Below are 22,023 nucleotides of genomic sequence, written 5' to 3'. Positions count from 1 at the left end.
ATGAGCACAGGACCCGGTGCCACTGCCTGGATGCCTCCCAAACAGATCAGGCCAATCAACTGTCTCACCTACTCAGAGGGCCTGATCCAGTTGGTGACCCCTCTGCCATTGGTTCATATTTCATGTGTTTCCGTTCGTTTGGCTATTTGTCTCTGTGCTTTATCCGACCTTGGTCTCAACAATTCTCGCTCATATAAACCCTCCTCATTCAGATGAGAACACTTTTACAACATCGTTCAATCAGGGTCAGGTCCTTCTTGGCCATGAAGCCTAGTTTAAGGAACAGAAGTCTTGGGATGAGACAAGGGAGGAACTGAAGGACTTGAAAGACTTAGTAATTTCTCTTTTCCAAAAACTGAAGGCTCTTTGGGTCTCTCCTTCTCAGAATGGTACTCCTCTTCCTTCTGTAGGGGTGGAATTAGACACACCTGGGGGGGGGGTTGTCTATCAGAATGGAAAAGGTGCCCATAATTGTCCTAGCTCAAAAACATCCCAGAACATGGCAAACCTTCATTGCCAATCCTGTACCTCCTGTTCAAGCCAGGATTAGGAAAGCAGCTAGCAGAGGGAAAGAAGTGCAAGGCTTTCAAATGTTCCCCATAACTGAACAGCCAGACACCCAGGGAAATATAGTGCGAGTGAATGTAAACAGAGCTGGGTGTGTAGCAGCTGTGACTGGCAGTGTCTGGGTTTCCTCCCAGAGCCAGGGCTGCTTGAGAGCTGTGGCTTGTAGTAGCAGGAAGAGCCTTGAACCCCTGGGGTGAGAGGCAGTTGAGAGTACTCAGGCCTCAGGACTGGGATTGCAAAAGCCTGAACTGAGCTAGCAGATAAAGCCATGCAATTTCTGTGTGCTGGCTATAAGAAAGTCTCTTTTGAAAGGACTCTTCCACAGCCAGCTAGCAGCTTTTGCACCAGAGCAGTTTTCACCTAGGGAAAGCTAACTGAAAGTGCCTCTGTGGCTGAGAATGAAGCTTCAGAAATGCTTGTTTGAACTAAGTTGAGTTGTTGCATTCAGGGCAGCTGCAACAAATTTGGGACTCCTCCTATTTTGAACTGTTTGCCTAAAAGTCATTAGGACTTGGACTGCTAAAAGGGACTTCAGGGCAGCTGACAAGCCTGGCCCTGATCTTGGGCTGTCAGTGGAACTTCAAGATTGTTATTAAAACTGACTTTTTTGAGCCTTTGCAAACCTCAGAAATGAAACAGTTTTGAGTTCACCTACAATTTTAACTGTGGTGACTGACAATTCCTGTACCCTCTGTCTTGTTGGAAGAAAATGTAAATAGTTCTGTTAAGAGATCTCTTTTGAATGTTTGCTAAAGTTTTCAAAGTAGTCCTATAGAGAGTTTACTTTTGTGTATAAGTTTATAAGAATTGTAAATATGTATAGTAATATTCATGCTAGAATTATGTTAACCTTTTGATAGTAAGGAACCATGGTTTGGTGAAGCTAAGGGAGTCTTTAGGTTTAATGCAATTGCATCAGGAGTTTATTGATTTATTTGATGTGTTGGCATCAAGAGTTTGCTGATTTAAAAAAGGGTGTGGCAGCCATAGGGATTGCTGTGGTTGTTCCAACTACTTGCAAGCTCTTAGTAGGGACCTGAGTCAGAGCTGAGTTAAGCTCTGTGCTTTCCCCTGCCAGAGGCTAGTAGTCAGAGACAGGTAAGTCCTTCTTGCTAGCTGCCAACCTAAGACAGAGTATACTTGATGGAAAGTCTATCTCCGTGACAGGTAAGGCTGATTAGGGAAGAAGGATGACCTAAGGCAGGTAACAGTCTATCTGAGGGGTTTGAGGGGCCCTTTAATATATTAAGACAGGGGAGCTGTAGAGACCCACAGAGGTTTCCTGGTGAGAACTTACTCAGGGTCCAAGAATCTGAGCTTGCTTTACCCAGCAGGACTGCATAAGGAAATGATTTGACCATGGGTGTGGTTACCAGGTATTTGGGAAGGTCTACACTTGGCTATGCAGTGTGCTTTGATCTAGCAAGGGGAGGTCTTTTGCTCTGCCCCTTGGCATTGTTATAAAAAGCCCTTCTGAAGAAACAGAATGGGGCTGGTGGGTTATGATCCAGGTCCTCCTGAAGTTATATTATGTTTCTGTCTTTCTTCTCTTTGCTATCTTTTTATCTAAAAGTTTCTTATCCCTCTCTCCTCCTCACAGGAACCTTTTTAAAAGGTGGAAGCTGACCTCCCACAAGAAGTTCAAGCCAGGCCCAGTGTCTCTCTCTTCCTGTTGTCTACTGATCCAAATGTAGAACTCTCAGTTACCTCTCCAGTGTCATGTCTGCCTGTGTGCTGCCATGTTTCCCATCAATGCTGCTAATGGACTGAATATCTGAACCAGTAAGCCAGCCCTAATATTTTCCTTTGTAAGGGCTGCCATGGTCATGGTATCTCTTTACAGCAATAAAACCCTAGCTAAGACAACCTAATTATTTTTAAAGTTGCATTAAAGATTATGCTGATGACCTGGGGTCAAATCAATGGTCTTTTAATACCAACTTTCAAAATGTGACCATGAAATGCATCTATAGAATTCCAAGGGCCAGATTTGGCTGGTGGCCAAACACCTTAATTCTAATCCTGTAGAAAGTGAAGCCAGGGTACTAATGTGCTTTGCAAAGAAAGAGGAAATGAAGATATTCCCCTTACTGCTTGCTTATTCTAGGTGGCTAGTAGCTGTTAGTGAGAGACAGCATAGAGCCCTTCTTACTTTAGAGACAAGGTAATTCTCCTCAGTGAAGAGAGTAGTCTGTCATCCAAAAGCTGCTTCTCTGACATAGAACAGCAAAGAGCTTCCATTGGAGGCCATGTTAACACATGAGTTGTAGTGGGGGCATTGGATTTTGTTTTTAACTGTTAAAATGTTTCCCTGGGAAATTACTATTTCTCAGGGGAAAATGTATTTTTAATGCTAATATTTTTGTATAGCCTCCAGGAGCTCATTGATACTACCCATGGACTCTCATCAGAGGACAGATACAGAATTCTAAGACTATATACAGCTTAACTGTTGGGACCTTTCATTAATATGAATGAAGATGAGAGGCTATAGCAAAAAGTCCCATTTGATTTTCAAAAGTGTTGTCCAAGCACACCTTTAATCCCAGCACTTGGGAGGCAGAAGCAGGCAAATCTCTGTGTGTTAGAAGCCAGCTTGGCCTACAAAGCAAGTTCCAAGACAGCCAGAGCTTTTACACAGAGAAACCCTATCCCACCAAAAAAAAAAAAAAAAAAAAAAAAAAAAAGTGTTGTCCAAATGGATTCTTGATACATTTTTTTTGTTGTTGTTTTTCGAGACAGGGTTTCTCTGTGTAACTTTGCGCACTTTGGAGACCAGGCTGGCCTTGAACTCACAGAAATCCGCCTGCCTCTGCCTCCCAAGTACTGGGATTAAAGGCGTGCACCACCACCGCCCAGCCTTGATACATTATTTAATTTGTGTTTACTTTTCTTTAACTATTAAGGGATTTTTTTTTTTTTTTTTTTTTTTTTTTTTTGGTTTTTCGAGACAGGGTTTCTCTGGGTAGCTTTGCGCCTTTCCTGGAACTCACTTGGTAATCCAAGCTGGCCTCGAACTCACAGAGATCCACCTGCCTCTGCCTCCCGAGTGCTGGGATTAAAGGCGTGTGCCACCACCGCCCAGCTATTAAGGGATTTTTGAATTATCAATCCTAAAAAACTTTGGCTGACATCAGAGAACATTTTTTATTCATTTTTAAGTGACTCATTAGTATCTTGTTTAAATTGTGAACAATAATACTTCATTTAGTGAGTAACTAGCTGCCCATGCTTATTGATTTTAATCAAAGTTTATATTGGAGATATAATTTAACATGAATCAGCATTCTCATCTTTATCTGAAAAGTACACAGCAACCAGAGTCCATCACGGTGAGGAAGTGTGGCAACATGCACCAAGTATGGCTGCAGGAGCAGCTCAGAGCTCACATCTCCAGCCACCAGCAAGAAAAAAAAGAGAGTGAACTGGGAATGATGCATGGCTTTTGAAAGCCCCAAATCCACCCCCTAGTGACATACTTCCTCCAGCAAAACCACACTTCCTAAACTTACCCAAACAATGCCACCAGTTGGGGAACAAGTTGCAAACACATGAGACTATCACGGACGTCTAATTAAAACCATGACATTAGCCAGTGGTTGATGAGCTCCAGGTTTGTAGGCAGACATCACGACAGTAGAAGGGTATGGTGGAGAAGGTCATCCACCTCTTAACTAATGTGACTTGGGGGTAGGGGTCGGGAGAGGAAAAGGCCCAAGGATAACCTTCAATGTCACAACCCAATGACCTATTTCTTCTAACTAGGATTTGCCTTCCAAAATTTGCACCGCCTCCCAAATTAGTGTCACTGGCTACAGACCAATTGTTCAATGTTTGGGTCTGTGGGGGTGGATTGCATCTGAACTGTAACAGAACCCGATGCATTTATGTGAGACTGAGGCATGAGGAGAGAGAGATGCTATATCACTTTGAGTGGAATATTGCAGATGTAGAAGATTGATGAAGAAGGAGGATAGCTAACTGGACTGTTGAGTCCTGGGGCCAATCTGTGAAGTATAATGGAGAATGGATAGAGAGGAGTTTTAAGAAGTTATCAATAAAATGATTCCCCAGATCCCAAAACAGAGGATAAGAGAATGAGAGTGTAAGTCAGGGGTTAGGCAAGTCCAAAGTAGGTTGGTCAGAATACAAAAAGGACTCCATAGCCCAAGACAGCACCACCTGAGAACAGGCATGAAGGAGATGGCCAAAACATTTCAATGTTTCAGCCTGTTCATTTGAGGAACAACAAGAGATCACATGCAGACAAAGCCATTTCCAGTGGACCCATGCAGCTTAAGGTCAGATTTCAGTGTTTGGATGAGAGATGGAAATAGAGAAACAATGAATTGAAAGAAAAAATAGGAAGAGACCATGATTCCCCCCCCCTTGCCCGGGGCATCAAAGGACAACTAGCTCCTTTACTAGAATAATCTGAAGAGCTTGAGAAAAGGTGATGGAGTAACAAAGAAAAAAGAATGGAAAACATGTCACAGTTCAGCAGGTTGAACTTGAACTGAAAACAGGTCCTTACACTCAGAGTGGATGCATTCACATTTTACTGTAATTCAGAACAGTGTGTTCCAATAAAAAGTATAATAGGAGCCACATAGGAAATTGAATGTTTTCTTTTAGTCATATTTTAAAAAGTAAAAAGGAACAGCTGAACTTGGTTTAATAATATGTTTCATTTAACCCAGAATATATAAAACATTATCATTTCAACATGTACTCCACATAAAATTATTAATGAAATATTTTATGGTTTCTTAGAATCTTCAAAATCTAGAATTTAACTTACACATATAGCATTTTTCAGTTTAGAACAGCTATTAAATAATGCCAGTGGCCACTGCTGATAGAGAAGGTCTTAACCATGAACCATTACTCTGTTGCTTTCAATTTGGGAGTATTTGGGGTAGAACCTGATACTCTGGGAGTCAATCACCTGAAGCATCATCAGTCTGATTCTATTTATGCTGTCAGGCCACACAGCATAATAAGAAAATTGAGGTGAATTACTATTTGGAACTATGAACTAAAATCACAAGAGTAAAATTTCAAAAATCAGAACAAAATGAGGAGTTATTTGAAAAAAATGTTAAAAGGAATATTTTACTTTGTGTTCAATGTGATTTTATTTAGTGGATCATTAAAAACAATGAATTGGAGATTAAAGAAAATCTATTAACTATGATGAGGCAGTCATGTGGTTGGGTTTACAACCAATGAGAAGGCCGAACAGAAAGTCTACGTAAAGACAAACACATAGGAATTAGGTCTCTTGGATGAAGAGGATAGCTGCAGCAGTGAAGGGTAAGGCTCTTAGCTCTGACCTCTTGGGCTTTCATGTTTGAAAAAAAAAAAAAAAGAAAATCTATTAAATATACAAGACATTTTAAGAAAGTCATCCCAAGGGCCAGTGAGATGCTCAGTGGGTAATAATGTTTGCTACAGAAACCGGGCAACCTGAATTCAATCCCTGGAACCCTTAAGTAAAGGTAGAAGGAGAATCAACTCCATGAACTTGTCTGCTTTTGATCTCTACATTGATGCTCTGGCAATGTGGGGACACACATACACACACACACACACACACACACACACACACACACACACACACACCCCTACACATACCAATAATAATTATTAATAATTTTTAAATTAAAAGGAGCAAGTCATCATCAGAGGTGCAGGCAACCTCAGATCTTGGACAAGACGCACCCAGGAAGTACAGCCTGTTTCTAGGAATGTGCCCCAGTAAGCACTGATGACAGACTGAGGCTATTCATGCCTTAATATTCAAGGTGCAATTGCAGGAATTACCAATTTGCTCAACCACCAAAAGTGTCCCCTTTCCGTGTTCTCTCACCCAAATTTCCTAGGTAGCGTAGGAATGTTACCACATCCCACGACCTGTCCTGGTTATCCTTTGGGTCCATATGTAGCTAGCTGTGAGCTTCCCTGTTCTGAAAGCCACCTTGGGCCACCGTAAGTCCGCCGCTCACAGGTTGCTGTTGCCCTTATTCATCTTCTTATACTCCTAGTCTGAGCTGGCCTGATTTCTCTACAGCAGAACCTCACCACACTTTTAAAAGAAACAAGGAACAGCTAGAATTTATTTTAGTAACATTTCACTTAGCATAGAACATGTAAAATATTATCATTTAACATGTAACCTACACAGAAAGTCTCCTAAGCTATGACTATGGAGAATCACAGGGGAGGTTGCCTTCAGGTGTTGGGCCTGCATGCTGGGTTCGTCCTGGCTGCTCACTAGGTGAGCGGGCCCAGACCCTTTTCTGTGGACATCTCTGCTGAGATCCTGGCAGACTCCACCTTGACATGGGTCACTACTCTTTCTTGGTTTAGTCTGGCCTGCACCAATTTCCCCTTTTTAGAAGGAAAAAACCCTTCAACATGTTTCTTTTGTCTGCCTGCCCCAGGTTCAGGAAAGAATGTATTTACTAGAATAGTCTTCCTGTGCAGAGACACCTTCGGCCATTAGAAAACATTGCTCTCATTTCCCCTCCAACTTTTAAAATCTCGTGATTCCTGAAGAGGTCTTGACCTACACATTCGTGAATTCCAAGGTTTCTTTCGGTGGGGGAGGGAGGAGAGAGAGGAGAGAGAGATAGAATCTTCAAAACAGAATTTAAGGCTTTAACTTCAGAGAAATAGGATCTACTTACTCCAAAAATGGAATTTGATACTGAAATTCCAGAGGATAAAGTGTGTTTTTTTTTTAAATAAAGAAAAAAAAATGCTATAATCTTCCAGTATACAATATATTTCAGTGGCCATTATAGTTCATAGATGAATTCTAAGATATAAATTACATGTTAAAATTAAATAGTGTGTTTCTTTGATCTCTTTGAAACTTTTAGTCATTACTCATGAAGATTAAAAAAAAATTCAGTTTTTCTCTTCTGTGTAAAATTCTTTAAACCAAGGTAGGTGATCCACTCTGGGGTATAATTCAAGCCTGTCTGACTTACAGCAGCTAGCTGTGCTTCATTGGGATGGCTAGCCATCATACTTTTAGTGATGCCCAATACTATGCTTAAACTGCACAAACACCAAACAAACTCAGGAACCCTGAGCAGGTTCCAAGGTAATGTACGATCATGTCCCAAATCCTAAATGAATAAGAAATTTACTTTAGAAATGGCCTGTCGGCTAGGAATCAAAACAAAAGACAAATGTTGGAATGCTTCTCTTCAGAGGCAATCCAGAACAGAACTGTCCTGTGCAGCCAGTGCTACAAAGTGTTGGATAAATATTATTTTTGGTCTTATTTTAGTCTATTCATATTTATACATGTATTTTAATGCCAATATTAATTTAGGTTTAATCACAACCATAACTTAGCAGGTAAAAGTGATTAGGTATGGAGAAACCATAAGGTGGTTTTTCTGAAGAGAACAACCAGAAGCTCTGGAGACTGTCTCTCCACCTACCAACTGTTTCCTGTAGATCGAAGCATCCTTCTTTTAGAAAGAGTAGTGTTTTCATGACAAAGAGTTTGTAGAAAAGCAGTTTACTTGACAGAGACTGTCCTGGACGGACATAAACTTATTTGGAAGTATTAATCTTTTGCCTAGTTAGCAATACTAGGATTGTTCTCACTGGGTGAAATCACACCATCTAGAAAAGGAAAATGTGAAACAGGCCACATTTCATTATATTGCTTTTAAAAGTTGCCCACGTTGATTTGATCTTTTCAATGAATTCTTTTATCATTGAGGGATAAGGAGTGCTCTAAGTTGGTGGTTCCCAATCTTTCTAATACAGTTTCTTGTGTTGTGGTAACTCCCAAGAACAATTTTTTTTGCTACTTTGTACCTATAATTTTGCTACAGCTATGAATCATAATGTAAATATCTGTGTTTTCCAATGGTCTTATGCGACCTCTGTGTCATCTGACCCCCAAAGGGTCATCTGACCCCCAAAGAGGCTGTGACCCACAGGTTAAGAATGGCAATAATGCTTCTTTGTTTATTCTAGTTTGCAAAAGCTTTCTTACTTAATTCCCTGTGAAGAAATACCATTACTTTCATTTTATAGGTAAGGTAAATGATACTGCAAAGGATTAAGAGCTTTGCCGAATTACTTGTAATTATGAGTTCAAAATCAGGTCTGTTTTTTTCTAAATTGTATCTGTATTGACTTTGTTGTATCAGAGTTCTTGAGTTTAGCATTTGTACATTTAACAACTGTCCAATAAATAGGAAGTAGAAGTAAGATGTGGATAGTGACTCCATTTACTGATTGCCCAAACATGGTAAGAAGTTTTCACATGTCTTTAGCTTGGAGAATTTCTATGAAGTGGACAAATAAGAGTGGACAGAATCATCTAGGGACTTTGGAACTCAAAGTTCCCTGTGTTGTATGATTACACATGTATATATATTTGAAATGAATGAATTTAGTTATCAAAAGAATCTTGGAGTTTAGTATAATTTTAGGCCCTGTTTTAGAGGTGAGAAGATTTAGACACAGAAAAATTAAGTAATTAAAAAATACCACGTGTGTTATAGGGCAAGGAAACCAATGTTCCCAGACTAAATATATGCAAGTATCACAGAACACAGGAAAAAGTTGCATATATTCTAGAATAAAATAAAAGGTTCTTTCAAGTATTTCTTTCCAATCTGTCTCACTAGAAATAACTAAAGTTTTTAAGAGTTAAAAATTACCTCTTCCTGTTTTTGGTCGTTCTGGTGATAATTATTCCAACTCCAAAAACCACAGCCCATTCTTTTGACTTATGATTGTAGGTAACTTTTTAGTGATTTTCTAATTTTTAATATCATGTACATTGGTGTTTTGCCTGTGTATATGGCTGTGTGCAGGTGTTGGATCCCCTGGGACTGGAGTTACAGAAAGATGTACACCACCGTGTGGATGCTCTGAGTCCTCTGGAAGAGCAGTCAGGGTTCGTAACCACTGAGCCATCCTTCAGCCCCAATCATAGGTAATTTTTAAATATTCTGTGTTTGAATCTTCAACTTGACTCCTAGTAGTATATTTAAGTCTATTTTATCTCTTAAAATATTCACCATATCTTTTAATATCTACTGTCAGAATAAGATGCCAGCAGAAACAAATACAGTCAATAGTTGATATCTGTAGAAGACTGGTTCCAGGAAGCCTGTGGACACTACAGTCTGAATCCTCAAGTTCTTGATGCACAATGGGGAGTATTTATATATAAGTTGCATACCTCCCCTCATATACCTTAATCATCCCTAGATTCCTTATACTAGCTAACATACTGTACATAATGTATACATAGTTATAAATTATATTGCAAGTGGTACATAAATAATTGTATTGTTTAGGGAATAGTGAAAAGAGAAAAATGCTTGTGCATGCTCCTACAGATGCAATTTAAAAAATACATCCTTTTCCCATTCCAGTTTGGCTGAATCCACACCTGCAAACCCTCAGGTCCAGAGGCTGTAATGATTCTGTATCACCAATAGACATCAAAGGTTTGTATTCCATGCTATTAACTGCTCAGAGTCATTTCCTACCCTAATTTACTTCATGTTTATATTTATTATAAATTTTTATTAAGCTTTTTTTCCTCTGCAACTCTCTGTGTCTCTTTATTGCTGTTGACATAAGAAACTTGTTTATATTTTCTGATTAAGAAATTTCAACTTCTTCATCTGCTGTTTGTCTTATTCTAGAAACTCTGACTTCTTGGATTCTGGTTTCTGTTCTAATCTGGTTTGAGTTATAACTGAACCTGGCATAGGAAGTTCAGGCTTCCTTTTCTTTGTATTTTTGGATTGAGTCACATCTCCAGTTTTAGATGGGCACCTCTTGGGAAATGTTTCCTAGAGCACATCTTCAGCAGGTTCCCCCACAAAGGTTGAGCGGAAATTTGCCTTTCTGAGACGTATACATTAGGGAATGCATCTGTGTAGCTTCTGTTTTATGGGTGCCTTGCAGTGAGCACCAAGTGGGCAGGACCAATCCCCATTCAAAGGCAGTTTGTATGTGAGGACTGTTGCTCCCATAAATTCCCCAGGATGGTGTAGATGCTTATTATTTTCACAAAGAAGAGGCTTTCTGAGGCTGAAAGGGCAGGTATCAAAGCCAGTGAATAATGACTTCCATGAAGCATTAAGATGATCCTATCATTTACAACGTTTTTGGACAGTCAGGAGATTGAATGAACATTTAGACACTGAAGTGCTTATCTAAGTGAAGAAACCCTTGGAGTCTTGTAGATCAAACCTAATAATGTACTGTGCCAGCACCTTCACAGACCAGACCAGTTAGGATTGTTTTAATTTTGTCATTGTAGCAATGTATTTTGCCAACTATCACTAACTGTATCTAATATATACTCTTACACAGCAATATTTACAAGAAATATTTTGTCAAGTTACATATGTGGTTATATATGCACAGAGAAAAGTCTACTGTTGGAAGAGAAAAAAAAAATGAAGAAATGGCCTTCCAAAGATTGTTATTCACGTGTCAGCAGAGACAGGATAAGACTAATGTTTGAGTGCCTGCTTTGTGTTAGATGCATACTTTTAATTTTGTAACTTTCCAAGAAAGTGTTTTTATTCTTTTAAATACTGTTAGATAAAAATGTATGTGTGAATTATGTATAACGTGATGTTTTGAAATATGTACACACAGTGGCTGGCTGGATCTGGCTGACTAATGACCCATTAACAGACACAGTAATGGTTTTGGGGGTGAGAGCACCTAACAACCCCTCTTCTCATTTCCAGAAATACAATGATTATTATTAACCATATGCTATAGAATGGATCTCGTGAACTTGTGCCTTCCTTATGACTGTAAGTATGCAATTTTAATAGAAGCCATCTGAGGACATGAGAACCTGTTTAAGCTCTTTGAGTTGTTTCCTTCAGTTTGCTAGGACTTCAGGAACAAAATGACACAGACTAGAGGTTTCACTTGGAGAAACCTACCTTTGACAGTTCTGGAGGCGAAAGTCCACAGTTAAGATGTCAGCAGGACTGCACATTGGGGCCTGTCTCCTACGACTGTCCATGCACATTAGTTTTGTCTGTCTTTCTCTCACCCTTCCTTCCTTCCTTCCTTCCTTCCTTCCTTCCTTCCTTCCTTCCTTCCTTCCTTCCTTCCTTTCTTCCTTCCCTCTCTCCCTCCCTCCCTCCCTCCCTTTCTCCCTCCCTCCCTTCCTCCTTCCTTCCTTTCTTTCTTCCTTCTTTCTTCTCTCTGTCTTTCTTTTTTTGTTGTTGTTGTTGTTTTTTTATGTTTACTTGCTTGTTTGTTTGTTTTCTCTGTGTCTGATTCTGAGTGTCCACATTTTCTCTTTCTATAAGAACACCAGATTGATTAAATTAGAATCTACTGCAGCAAAATCACTGTGTGTGTTGTGTGTGATGAAGGTTCATGGTAACAGTCTCAGTTTTAGTGATTCATCTCTTTAAAAGACTCACTTCTAAATGCAGTTACATTCTGAGATACTGTGGATCAGGACCTCATATGAACTCAGGTGGTGATGGGGACATACATCAATACCTAAGAAGGGAAAGAGTTGTGTTTTAGGAATGGGAAGGTCATGAGCCATGCTGACTTTCTCTTGTTAGCTCCAACTGTTCTGACATGCAGAGAGAATGCATGGCACAGGGAATTGCTTCTTAACTACCATCTATCTAGCATGATAGTGGCCAAAACATGGAACTGCCAATGCTCTGTGTAGGACAGATAGAAAATACATGCACCATATACAGAAGCATTTAGTGTGGGAGGGATCTAGAAATTATTTAGTCTCAGCTATTCACTTTATAAATAAATACACAAAAGTCTAATTTTAAAGACTTGCAAAATATTATAAAATTAGTGAATATATGAGGGCTAAACTTGTTATAGCCAACTATATGCTAGGTACTGAAATATATTTATATATTTTATATATATATATATATATATATATATACACACGCACACACACACAAACATACATATAATCTTTAGAATGACATTTGGAGACAGTCATTGCTACTTCCCTTCATATTACAGATAAAGCCTTGAGGGTAAGATCTAACTTAAGAGTCTCTTCAGTCATCATCATCATCATCACCATTATCTTCTTCTTCATCCTCTTCTTCCTCATCCTCTTCTTCTTAGCTCATTTAAACCAGGAGTGGGGATAATGAAATATCCAGGAGAGAGAGACTATCCGAAGACATTAAGACACATGCAAAGCCAGGGCAATCGCAATTACATGTGGCCGAAGATGTGGCCAACTGGGTTCCTGCCTTCTACTTGCTTACTTTGTGAGCAGAAAGGCTGCTGCTTTCAAGTTTCTTCCACAATGGGGTGGATTAAAAAGACTATCATTGATGAAACCAATGTTATTTGTCGTTTCAAATTCTTCCTCCGCCCCCAGGAAGTCACATCAAGCATCTATGGTGAGCAGTCACATTTTCTTTTTTTTCTTTTTTAAATTAGAAAAATCTTTGTGGCACTGCCTCCCAAGGGTGTTCCAGTCCTAGCCTTTCCTCTTGAGTTTGGGCCAATAGGTGGCAGCAACTGTTAGCTGTTGAGCCAGGGTGACATGTACCAGAAGCTTTCTTGAAATACTTTGAATAGTTTAAATATTCTTGGATATTTAAAAATGAAATTTTCTCTAGGTAAGAAAGTGAAAGGCCAGCTTTAAGCTGTGACTTGCGAATGGTGCATACACCCTAGTCTACATTAGAGAGATTAGACATGACACAGGGGCTTGATCGTCTGTCCCTAGAAGTTTGTTCTGTGATGATGTTTGGGGCTGTCTTCAGTGACTAGTGTGGTCAGATTGGCTTTCTTTTCCATTCCATCATTGTGTATAAAAGATTTTGAGCCTACAAAACCGACAGTATGGCCATCAACTCCTCTGTGCCAAACATTCAATAAATGCTGGGGTTTTTTTTTTTTTTGTATTCATACAGCATTTATTGAATGCTTAGCACAGGGGAGTTGATGAAAGTCAAAAAACTTGCAAAAATGCTAACATGCATAAGGCAGCAGATGATTTCAGGGGAATTTATCAGGAAAATCCTGTTATAGTTTGGGTCATTTTGTCAACTTTTGTTTTGTTTCATTTTGTTTTTTTGTGGTTATAGAATTTGTTTATCTGGTTTTCAGGGTGAGGAACATTTGTATTCAATAATGTTTCCATGTGTCTGTTAGGTTCTGGAGGAGCTTCTGTAGCATGAATCTTAAAGGTACTTATTAATAAAATCAAACCTGAGGCCAGGTATTGGGGTGAATGCTGGAAGATCAGAGAAGCAGAACAAGCCACAGCCACCTCACCTTGCCAGTTCCTCAGCTGATCCTGTTTCCTCAGACTGGAAGCTTCTGAGTCCTCATCCAGAATGAATCTCAGCTGAACTGTGCTGCTCAAAGCCTGAAAGCTTAACCAGGCTAAAAGCTTCTAGTTTCTGGTCTTCATGCCTTATATACCTTTCTGCTTTCTGCCATCCCTCCCTGGGATTAAAGGCATGAGTCACCATGCCTGGCTATTTCCAGTGTGTCCTTGAACTCACAGAGATCCAGACGGATTTCTGCCTCTGGAATGCTAGGATTAAAGGCGTGAGTGCCACCATTTTCTAGCCTCTGTATCTAGTGGTTGTTCTGTTCTCTGACCCCAGATAAGTTTATTAGGATGCACAATATTTTGGGAAACACAATACCACCACAAGCTTTGACAATATAGACTTTAGCTATCTGTCTATAGATAATTGATAAACTATACTTTGGTATGATTAATCTAATCACATCAGTCATCTTCAGGGTTTACATTTTTGTAGCTCAATCCACTGGGATATAGTGAATTGTATTAGTTACATTTCAGCCAGTTAGACTCAGCCTTTGTGTTTCCTCATTCTGAAGACAGCTTTAAATGATGCTTCTTTATCCAGAAGACCTAAAACACCACACAGAATAAAACCTTGCTCCTTCAAATATAGATCATTGAACATTCAGCATAGACCTAATTGTTTGAATTTAATAATTTAAATAAAAATAAAATAAATTAAGCAATTTTAATAAAATGATTTTTGTATGCATTATTTAGTTAGATTATTTCTATTACGTAAGGAAGTAGATTAATCCATTTGCAAAAGAAAATAGAACAGCATCAATTTTGTGACCAAAGTTTCAGTGTGTGTCAAGAGCAAGATCAACTGAGTCAGAGCAGCTGCTTCCAGGGAATGGAGAGATGGCCCAGTGGTTAAGAATGTGTGTTGTTCTACCAGAGGACCAGAGTTCAGTCTCCAGCACTCAAGTCCGGCAGCTTACATATGCCTGTAGTTCCAACTCCAACTCCAGAGTATCAGACACCCTCTTCTGGCCTCCATGGGCACTACACTCATGTGCATATAGCACATACAGACACACAGACACATACACAAACACACACACATAATTTTTTAAAATCTTAAAGTAACAGCTAATAAATAGGAATAAATATACCTATATTACAGATATCTGGTAGAATTTATTTTAAGTAAAGCATTGGCATTTTAGGTTATAAACTTAGCAATAGCTCATAAATTTTATTTTGAAATAAGGCTAAGGTGGAAATTGAATGTGAACAACTGAGCATCATTTGTACTGGGATTTGTCTAAGATTAAAATCAGAGGGTTAATGTACTCCTAAACAATTATTAATTTGTGTTTCCTTAGTTTGATTTCTTTGTTAAGTGCTTTATCTTGGAAGGAAGAGAACACAGAGCAGTCCCATAGATAGTGACCCACGTAAGCAGATATTTTATACAATCAACTCAGCTATAGTCAGTCTGTGCTACTGGGTGAAAATTACTGAGCACCTCAAGAAAGGGTATTGGAAAACAGATGTGTCACCGAGCGTAGATAACGCTGAGTGAAGCGCCCAGGAGAGCTGAAGAAATGAAAGAAAGAGCTTCAAACAGATGGACACTTTCTACAGAGAACTTCCTTGTTGTCCTTGCACTTGAAAATACAGTAGGTCGCATTTAATCTTTTAATCCTTATCTCTAAAGATAAGGATTTCCCCCCAATGATTGTTTTATTATTGCTTCAAAGTTTATATAAAGTGTCACAAGTCACAGCTTATAGATTTTTTAAAGAAGACTGTCATTGTACTTTGTAAATTTAAATTTATTATTGTTAGGTAATATTTATCTTTCCTCTATGCACCAAAAAGATATTTACTAGAATTACTGCTTAATAAACAGCTCAATTCCAGATTCCTCCCCTCCTGGGAACCAGACCATCTTTTCAGATCCTTGGACCTGTTTGCAGGGAGTACATATTCTCAATGGTCTTCTCTCTTATTGGGTAACCTGCAATCACTTAGCCCTGAGGAAAACATCCTCAGCAAGCTAGAAACTAAATTTTCTCCCCTCCATCAACCCTGTTGTTTTGGAGGTGAAAATATTGAATGCTTTTAAGATCAGTGCTTTCTCCCCAGATCAATTCCTTCTCTGTGATGTTTTTGGAATTACACATTGACAAAGGCCTCCTTTCTTTATCCAAACATTAATGCACACACACTCACACATGTCTGCAAGTATGTTCACACTCACCATCACTGAAGGTACAGTTAACAATAATAGTATACTTTAAATAAAGGGTCTCTTTTCTCCATCAGTCAGATTAACTGCAAGGTTTGGAGTGGTGTGTGTGTGTGTGTGTGTGTGTGTGTGTGTGTGTGTGTGTGTATACAGGTGTGCCTGCTGATGCATTAACATCTGAAGACTGGGTATATATTTTGGAAATCCTTCTTTCTAGCCCTCCATGTTATGTTTTGAGACAGGGTCTCTCGCTGAATCTGAAGCTCACTACTTCCAATAGACCATAGACTGGCTGGACACTAAGTCCCTGACATCCACCTGTTTCTGCTCCTCTCCACCCCATACTGAAATTACAGACATATACTAGGCTTGACCTTAGTGGGTTATAGGGTTCTGCTCAGGTTCCCATGCTTGTAAAGCAAAGCCTTTGCCCACTGGGTATCTCCACTGCCCCAACTCTAAGGTTTTAGCTTAACATTTTAAATGTATGTCATTAGAAAGAATGGCCAGAATCGACTAAGACCAACATTTATGGTTCCAGCATGGTTGTATTAATTGCACATCAAGGTCATAATCTCTAGGGTGATACCATCTCCACGAGGGAAGAATTCCCACCTGATTTATTCTTTGGGGTTTTGCTAGCACATTAATGGAGTTTGGTGCAAAACAACTGCTCAACAAATACCTGCTGAACAAATGAATCATTAAGAAAACTACTGGAACATAAGAAAACTACTAGATATAATGATTCTGCTGTTTAAAATTTTCTATTATTTCCAGTCTAGAATTCAGACTCTTACAAGCATACTGTTACTCTGATTTCTCATTGCATTCCATTATTTCCTAAAGACTTCCTCTGCTCCTATTCACTCATCAGTACTGAGACCAGAATGGCACCATTTTCTCTGCAGTGTTCAACAAATCTATCTTTACCCTAAGAAAGGAAGCTCTCAGGTTTTGCTCACACTGGAGTACTCTAAGGCATTGCAAAGCTTTGCTGTCCACTTGAGCAGCCGATAATAGTCCTTTGATGTAGAGCTTTGAACAAGAGATAAGAAATAGTTATCTAACCATAGCCTTTACTGATAGTCAACAGGACCTTCTTGCTAGTCAAGCCATTAGATATCATTTTCCACGTGGCTGTCCAATCCAGGAAAACTCACCCCACGTTATACAGAAGCCAGAAGAACAGATCTCCACATTCTAAATTTTTCTCACCTTCTCTGTGCCTTTAATGCCCCCCCTTTTTTTTCCTGAGACATATTTTGCAAGCTACAAATACAAACAACAGTGGTTTTCTACATCAGCCCCATTTTCTTAGGCTCTGTTATCTGAAAGGAATTTTACACACCTTTCTTTTCGGTTAAACCGTTTTAAACAAGAATCCAACAGCAAGCATGTTGTTTCAGAGAAATGTCAGTCACAGACACTGAGAGATCTGTGTTGAACAAAGACTTGACAAGGCCATAGTTGGTATTGAGACAGGTACTATGCTACCTACTCTTGAAGTCTCCGTTGGGGAGGGGGTAACAGATCTATGTGTTTGAGAGCCTCTTCTTGTAGCTGCATACCATAAAGAGCCTTCAGGTAAATGCTCAGAAATGGGCTAAGTAGCCACAGAAAAGTTCACTTTCTCTTTAAGGAATTTTTCCTAATTGTCTAAACCTATTTGTGTTATTGATTTTTGACATTAAGATACAATTTCATGGGAAATATCAAATTGAAGCAATTACTTTCAACAAGACTGAGAGAGCAGCTCCTCTAAGGTTTAGGTTTTGCCCACATGGAATAGCCCATAGTGAGGGTCATGGCCACTGAGACAAAGCCTGGGCTAACACATGCATGTGGATCAGGTTAGTGGACATTTTCATATTTCCTTTGCTCTTCAATTTATATAACCTGTATGTAACAATTGCCACAGAACCTGCTGTTTCAATAGGGACAAATGGTGGTGTCTTAGCTTTTCAAATGAATTTAGATTCCTGCTCTTCATCCTATGAAGAAAGATCAAGATCTCTGTGGGTGGACACTGATTGCTTGAAGAATCTTCAGAGACATGGTGTCCCTCACAGTCCAGCCGGCTTCTCCCTTTAAATAGATTTCAATAATTCCTCCACTCTTCCTCCATTCTCCTTCGCACTGTTGGGGAGAACTAGCCTAGTCCAAGAGCTCCTTTGGAAACATTTTCATCTTGTTGAGGCTGGTTCAGACGTCTCCCATCTCTGTCTCCATCCATCCGGTGTCCTCTTGCTGCGGCTGTCTTCCCTGGGCTCTGGACAGACTATCGATCTCTTTCTGTGGTTTTGCTCTGGTTTTGTCTCCTCATTCAGCTTACTTACTTGCTCTACTAACTCTGAGATAGCTCATTCTGTGAGACCTCCTGGTCCACACGGTTTGAAAGCAGAGCCAGAGGCCAGGGCATCTCTTGTCGAGGGCTGCGGGCAAAGGGTTGAACACTCCAGTGGCTCTCTCTGGTCACCCCCTGCTGCTGGGGTGGCTGCAGGTTCCTGGAGTCTGACAACGTATTGTCATGCGGATTACACTGATTAGCTTGAGGGAGTTAGGTAACAGGAGCTCTTTCAATGGGGTCCTATCTTGCTGTCAGGTTGACTGTTCAAACACTGGTTTTTGGGATCCCCTCCAGCATTCTTTAATGTAATCCAGGCATGTTATTGCAGGTTTTATTTGAGAAGGGGCTACTTACTTGTCACTTGAAATATTTTTTTAAGGAAAAAAAAATCCAAGAAATGAGAAAATATGGCGTAAAGAGGAGGCAGTGTGAGGGAGGCAGAAAGGGAAGAAGAAAACGCAGATGCCTCCCAAATGCCAAGCTTGCATTAAGTGCACGTGCACTCTGGGGAGCAAGGGTTCTGTTTTGTTTTACACAGAAACTTTGATGGCTGTGCATGCTTGGGGGTTTGCTTTTCTGGGGAACTACTCAGCTCCAGTGAATTCCAAGGCAGCAGAACCACCCTGAGCAGGAGGTAGTGGTGCTGGTCCAGACCCATGTGAGAGTGTTTGGCTGGACTTTATCAAGACAGACACGACGGAGAAGAAAGGGTGGGTCTGGAGAGAGGACAGGGGAGACACTGTAGATCCTAATCAAGGACTTTTCCAGACTAGACTCTTTTGCTTCTGATTTCGTGTTCTAATCCCATCCTTGGGAGCTTTAAGGATACTTAACCCCGGGGAACTGCTTAAGTTCTGGAATGTAAACATAACATACCTCACAGAGACATCTTTGTTAAATTTAAAAGAAATGAAGGCTTCATGGAAGCCTACCCGCTCTTTTCATCTTTAGAATTTTCTGATTATTTATTAATCGTGCACCCCTCCCTCAATATACACGCACACATACACTTATACACAGCACTGAACCCAAAAATTACAGGGCACCCCTTCTTTGTCAGGCTTTACCAGTAGGTCCTGGTGATAAGGACAGAGTCAGCCAGCTTGAGTGTCAACATGGTAAAACAGAACGGACGGAAGATGTGCCTCCTCTTGTGAAATCTGAAGCCTTGGAGAGTTGATACAAATACTCCACAACTGAGGGGCTCTCTTCCCCCTGTTTTTTTTTTTGAGACAGGGTTTCGCTGTGTAGCCCAGGTTGTCCTGGAACTCACTCTGTAGACCAAGCTAACCTTGACCTCACAGAGATTCACCTGTCTCTGCCTCCCAAGCGCTAGGATTAAAGGCGTGCACCACCACGGCCCTGCTGAGGGGTCTTGCTCACTAAAGAAGGCTTCACAGCATTATGAGTGTTGGTACAGCAATGGATGGTTTTCATACACATGTGTTCATGTTTATGTGCTTGTGTGTGGAGGCGTGCAGGTATGTTTGATGGTACATGTGTGCCTGCTTTCATCTGCAGAGATCAGTAGACAGCCATGGGCGTCATTCCCTAAGCACCTTCCATTTTTCTGCCTGAGACAAGGTCTCAAGTGACCTGTAACTTCACAGCTAGGCTAAACTACCTGACCAGTGAGCTCCAGGGATGAGCTCACCTCTGCCTTCCCAGAGCTGGGATTACAGATATGTGTCACTACCCCCAGCTTTTTTACGTGAACTCTAAGGCTCCAACTCGGGTTCTCATTTGAGAGGCAAGCACATTACCCACGGAGCCAGCTCCCCTTCCCTAGGAGCCTGTTTTGTATATATTCATTTTAAAGCGTCTAGTTTGATGTCTGTCACGTTATAGCACCCAATAAATGGCATTTCCATTCATCTTCCTGTACTGGATTGGCAAGACCTCACAAGAACTGATGTTTAAAATAGCTTATGAATATTTTGAAAACTGAAGAGCTTTGAAAAAAATGCCTTTCCTCTTAATTTCTTAATTGCTTGCAGTTGCAAATGTCATTAGGATAATATATAGGAATTGTCCTTGATTTACAATGATTGGATAAGCCTGATCAATTATTAGTTCATTAATAAGATTGTTAAGAAAAAATGGAAACAGTGAAACATAAGTATATCTGTATGCAGTTGGTCTAAACTATATATCCTTGGTTCTAGAATCATGTCATTCTTACTGGACTTCCTCAAACAACCCCAAAACAGATAATTTATCTCTGATACTATTTATTGACCTAGGAAGATTCCCTCTGGGCCCAATTTTCTAGCAAATGAATTCAAAGGTAATGACACTTCCTTGAATAGTCATTTCAGGATTCCTTGTCTGTTAGATGCTGTAGATGCCTTTTCTTTCTTCTTCTTCTTCTGGCTTCTCCCGCCTGTTAGCATTGTCTCATGATGCTGTCAACTCCCACAGCTTCCTGGAGAAATTGTCCCAGTAACAGGTTGGGATGGGGGTAGATGGTTGGGGGCGCACAGCTTCGCTTCATCTGAGCCAGTGGCCATATGGCCCTGTATCCATGCCTATGTGTCTTTTTCTTCACAAGTAGTTGTTAGGTTGTTAATTCTGTTTTTGATAGTCAGGTTTTAAAAGGGGGGCAGGGTGCTTGGACTGAGAGCCTGAAGAGAGGAGAGGGCAGGAGTGGTTGCTATGAGCTTTGCAACATGCACACGAGCGTGCACACATACACACAAATACACAGACAAAGGGATAAATTGAAAAAGAAAGCAGTAGCCTCTTGCTTGGTTCAGCAGCCTGGTCAGCCCCACAGATGAGGAAGTGCTGCTTTGTCCCAAGCTAAAGCCTTGTTTTCTCGTTCATTGTCTTTCAGGGTAAAATCTGGGGGAAATTCACCTGTCTGATGCAAAGTTAAACTGCTGGCTTTAATGTGACTGCATGGGAACTCGGGTTTATTAATGAATACAACATACCCTCTTTGATTTGAAAGCTTTCACCCTGCTGAAAAGATTCAAAAGGCATCGCTTCCTGCACCAGCGGCATTCCTTTATCCGTCTCAGTGGTTCACCCCTACCCAGCTGCTATATCTCATTAACAAGCATTTGACCACTGCAGCCGGCCTGGGAGTGTTGACACTTGAAAGGCCCAGGCAGGCGTGGGCAGGCCATCAGCTATGGCAACAGGAAACTGCCCCGGAGACAACACTGAGAAAACAGCAGCTGCAAAGCCAAGTCCGGGGAGACATAAAGAGCCGCCTGTGCCCACGTTGGTCTGGGGTATCCGTGCGTGCGTGCGTGCCTGTGGATCTCAATCTACAAGTCTATTTACTCAAGCATGGGCTGTTAGTGTTGCCATCGGCGTGTACCAGACTCTCTGGGCTATTTGACAACTCAGGATGAATCCTTATTTTGATTTACAATGTTCTTATGTATAGCCCCATGTTTCAAAAATCTTCCTGTTCTCCAAACAATGTAAACTCTTGTTTATGCAAAGAAGAATGCCCACTAGAGGCTGCAGGCTTGATGCACACACACATCCACTGTCATGGACTTCATGTGTACAAGGAAAAACCTATATGCCTGGATC

At 40.4% G+C, this 22,023-nt stretch overlaps 1 pseudogene; it reads right to left on the bottom strand.

Annotated features, from left to right (window-relative positions):
• Positions 1 to 17,885: 17,885 nt before the first annotated feature.
• LOC131919816 (HIG1 domain family member 1A, mitochondrial-like) lies at positions 17,886 to 21,480 on the bottom strand (annotated as a pseudogene).
• Between the last annotated feature and the right edge of the window lie 543 nt (positions 21,481 to 22,023).

Source organism: Peromyscus eremicus, chromosome 9 (assembly GCF_949786415.1).
Source record: "Peromyscus eremicus chromosome 9, PerEre_H2_v1, whole genome shotgun sequence".
NCBI classification, from domain to species: Eukaryota; Metazoa; Chordata; class Mammalia; order Rodentia; family Cricetidae; genus Peromyscus; species Peromyscus eremicus.
The sequence above is the reverse complement of the archived record's forward strand: the minus strand, read 5'-3'. Positions and strand labels throughout refer to the sequence as shown.